Source organism: Sinocyclocheilus rhinocerous, unplaced genomic scaffold (genome assembly GCF_001515625.1).
Source record: "Sinocyclocheilus rhinocerous isolate Xijiao unplaced genomic scaffold, SAMN03320098_v1.1 scaffold1613, whole genome shotgun sequence".
Taxonomy (NCBI): Eukaryota; Metazoa; Chordata; class Actinopteri; order Cypriniformes; family Cyprinidae; genus Sinocyclocheilus; species Sinocyclocheilus rhinocerous.
In genome coordinates this window covers 237,581-241,866 of record NW_015640045.1, presented here as the reverse complement: position 1 = coordinate 241,866, position 4,286 = coordinate 237,581, and the positions used below count along the sequence as shown (strand labels likewise).

At 36.5% G+C, this 4,286-nt stretch overlaps 1 pseudogene; it reads right to left on the bottom strand.

Moving 5' to 3' along the window:
• Positions 1-299: 299 nt before the first annotated feature.
• LOC107752395 (prolyl 4-hydroxylase subunit alpha-3-like) overlaps positions 300-4,286 on the bottom strand; it is a 6,601-nt pseudogene continuing 2,614 nt past the window's right edge.

Genomic DNA, 4,286 nt, shown 5'->3' with positions numbered 1-4,286 from the left:
ACCCTTGCTACGTATACTGCATTAAGCTAACTGAGACTTGTTATAGCACTTGTATATCATTGGTCTTTTGTTGATTTTGATTGCTTCCATTGTCCTCATTTGTAAGTCGCTTTGGATAAAAGCATCTGCTAAATGACTAAATGTAAATGTAATATATAATATAATATATATATTGTTTGCTGTCAAAAACAGAGGTCAGAATGAAGAGGTCAGCTTGCCCTTAGGGCTGCATGCAAAACCACTCCTTAACCCACAAACAAACAAACACTGTGTCAATCTCTTTATTTCCCTGTGCTCTTCAGACAGCAATGAGAATGATCAATGTGTCTCTCTCCTTAAGGCTGTGGTCTCAAATCACCCATTAAGGCAGACATCTCTCCCCACTTCATTTTCAGCCTTTCATTCCATCGCTTGCCAATGTTGCTCCTTTAGGAGGGTTGACTCTTGCATTTTAAATGGTCTATTGCTTTCTTCATTCCTCAGGATTAAGGCTACAACGACGTTGGAACTCCTGCCCATACTCATGAACCCACTTACTGGCAACTAGAAAAGAAAAGACAGTGACTAATGTCTTAATATTGGTATGTTTTTCACAGAAATCATAAGGCTTCAAAAGTCTTGGGATAAGTCATATTCAAGGATCTGTAACATCTTTAATGTTTTTTAGGCTTAACAGGAGAGTAAATGAGTAAATAATAGCAGAAATTTAATTGTCCTTGTCCTTTAATTGTGTCCTATAAAAGCTCCATTATCCATTCCCAATTTGTTGAAGGTTCACATTTTTCCTTTGCTTTTTAAATTTGTTTGAGCATTCCTGTAGCTCAATTAGTAGAGTATGGCACTGTCAACACCAAAATCATCTGTTTGTTTTCCAGGGAATTTATATCAAATCAACTTATCTTTACATTCCTTTACATTCCTCCGCAAGCGCACGTGAGCTCAGCTTTACAGAAACTTCAATTTATATATTGTTATTCCTTATTTACTTGTTCTATTTTTATTCTTTTTTATTTTTTTCATTATTATTTTTGTTCTGTCGCTGTCATTCTGTTGCACTGCGGAATTCTGTTTCTTTTTCTGATTATCTAATGTATACCTTGAATGCAATGTAAATGGCTTTGGATAACACAAGATACCATGTGATACAACAATCATACCCCATTTATCGCCAACAATGACAGGGCAGCCAGCATGAAGAGTGTCAATATTTCCTTGACCATTTCTATGAAGATTCCACCAGAAGAGAGCACCATTCTGGAAAGCAAACACGTAAAAAAAGAAAATGACAAATAAACTTATTTAAACCCATCAGTTGATACTGTAAATCCTATAACATAAGTAAAGAATAAAGAAACATTCCAATGTAGTTTATTATGTTTATGTAGTCTAAAAGCTTATTTGACTGTGTATGTAATAGCCAAAAATCTGAATCCTGAACTTCTATTAATGCACATTCCATTTTATCCCCTGCAAGAGGTTGTGCTGGGATACAATCCCCTTAGTGGGTGGTGAAAACCTGAGTGCCTGCAGGTGAATGTTCAAAATTCTAGATAGCTATCTGTCAGGGTCCTCCAACAGTTAATTTATTGAAACAACACCGACTCCCAACCCTAAAGCTTTTGTTGTAACAGGATATCCAATGAAATCATTACAGCATTACAGGGCATAGCATTCTGAAAGCTGTGCAGAGTAAAGTCTGGTTGTGTTCTGTCTTGAGTGATTCTGACTGTGAGAATGATGTATGAAATTTTATACCTCCACTACAGGAACACTGAAGTTAGCGTAAATAAAGGCTGTGAATCCTCCTGCTTCCACAGAGCTCAGCTAAAGAGGAAAAAAATCAAGTTAAGTTGCTGAATGCTTCCAAAACTCACATACTTACTTTCTCAATCCAAACTATATTGACAAGATATTGTCTTTTAATTAAGAAAGTAAGCAATCAAGATCAAGATCAAGATTTGAATAAATAAGCTTTCCATTGATGTATGGTTTGTTAGGATAGGACAATATTTAGTCGAGATACAACTATTTGAATATCTGGAATCTGAGGGTGCAAAAAAACATCTAAATACTGAGAAAATCGCCTTTAAAGTTGTCTAAATGAAGTCCTTAGCAATGCATATTACTAATCAAAAATTAAGTTTTGATATATTTACGGTAGGAAATTTATAAAATATATTCAAGGAACATGATCTTTACTTAATATCCTAATGATTTTTGGCTTAAAAGAAAAATCTATAATTTTGACCCATACAATATTTTTGGCTATTGCTACAAATATACCCCAGCAACTTAAGACTGCTTTTGTGGTCCAGGGTCACATATATCATGAACATAGCCACTCGATTCCCAGTTTTTAATCTGTACAATGGACTAGAGTCAGACTGCCATTAAAAAAATGCATCATGGGACTGCATCATGACATATAATGTACATACAATATAAATTACCAATAAGAAATTTCTGCATTGAAAAGTACTTTAGTATTTCAGAATTTTTGGAAATGTTTTCCCGTAAATGTGTGTGAATGTTTTGGAAAACATAAAGTAAAATACAATTCTTGTTACTCACTGTGGCATGGTCAAAATGAGGTTCATAGTGTCCTCCAATGCCTCCAATTTACAACTTGGAGATATTCAGCATATGGAGGCTGCACATTCAACCCAGTGACCATAGTGATGTGCCTGTCCACTTTGCCCACAACTCCATGGGCTGACTCTTTAAGCCATGCACTGAAAGATCATTGACAGAAATTGTAATGTGAGAGCCATGTTGCACACTAAGGAAGTACAAAAAGAGGGAAAAAATGGGATATTATTGGAAATTGAATATATTATTACTAGTATTATTTACCATTGAGATATGTCGCTTTTGAATGTTTAGCAGTACATTAGTATATAGATGTGCTGATTTAACTTTGATTTCATGGGGTCTTAAAAAAATTACCTGTACCTTTTGCTGATGCGATATTCTGCAGTGGCCTGATTTACTCCTGATGCCACCACTGACCTTCTGAGCTGAAGGACAACATAAAATATATAAATATAAATATATATTTTAATGACTGTGAAGAACAAAAGTACACATTTGAAGAGAGATGCAGAACAGAGACAAATAGATAAGATCAGAACAAAATAATCTCTAGCCGTTTCTGTTATGTGAGAATTCCAAAAGGAAAAAAAAATACCAAACTACTGGCAAGGAGTTTTAATGCAGCAAAAAAAAAAAAAGGGACGGAAACACATGATTTAATGCTCAGTCTGCTCCCACAAAAAGAAGAAAAAACCCACTCTGGGTGGAATAACTGACGAGCTGTGAGCACAATTGATTCTGACTGCATGACTTATTCACGTAATGTGCTCTTTATTTTTTCTCCAGCTCAGTTTAAGGCTGGCTCATGTTGTATGCAGTGGTGTAATGTAACGAAGTTATAATACTTTGTTACAGTACTTAAGTATATTTTGGGCACACAAAGAGTACCGTTTTTCTGCAGATATCAGCATGAACACATTTAATAATCATTTTATACAAGTTCAGTAAAGTTAGCAATATGTGACTTACATTTTAGACATAATATTGCTTGTTATTGCTCAATTTTGCCAACGGATATAGTTCCAAACAAAGATCACAGCAATGTTTTGCATCTCTGAGCAAAGGACCGTGCTTACTTATTGAATGAATCAGCTTTTTGAACGAATCGGTTGAATAAATGATTCAGTGATTCACTCATTAACACTGTCACGAATCCTGTCCATGGACTTCCGTTCAATCACCACCAGAGGTCACCCTTCCATTACATTGACTCTCGCACTACACAAACTGTTGCATGTCATCCCGGACTACATATCCCATCATCCATTGCACTGATTGCACACAGCACTGATTGCACACAGCTGTAACCAATCACACATTCACTATATAACACTCACTCAGATCCCTTTCACACTGCCGAGTATTGTTTAGCGCATATCACTCACCTAGCGATAGCTACTCTACGGAGCCATTTCTAGTTCTCATTGTTTAGTTATAGTCTTGTCTTGCCTGCTTTCCCGTGTTACCTGATTATTGCCTGTTTCTCTTGGATTAACCCTTTGCCTGCTGTTTCGGACTGTGTTTGCACCTCGCCTGGACTCTAGCTCGTGTTATTGAATACCCCTCATGTCAAGCCCTCTGGATATTGTTAGCCGCTTATCGACCACGCCCGTTTTGGATTACTCTTCTGTCTTGCCCGCCATATACCTGTTTGCCTCTGTTCGACCCTGCCTGTGTTTCTGACCTCTTCTGCT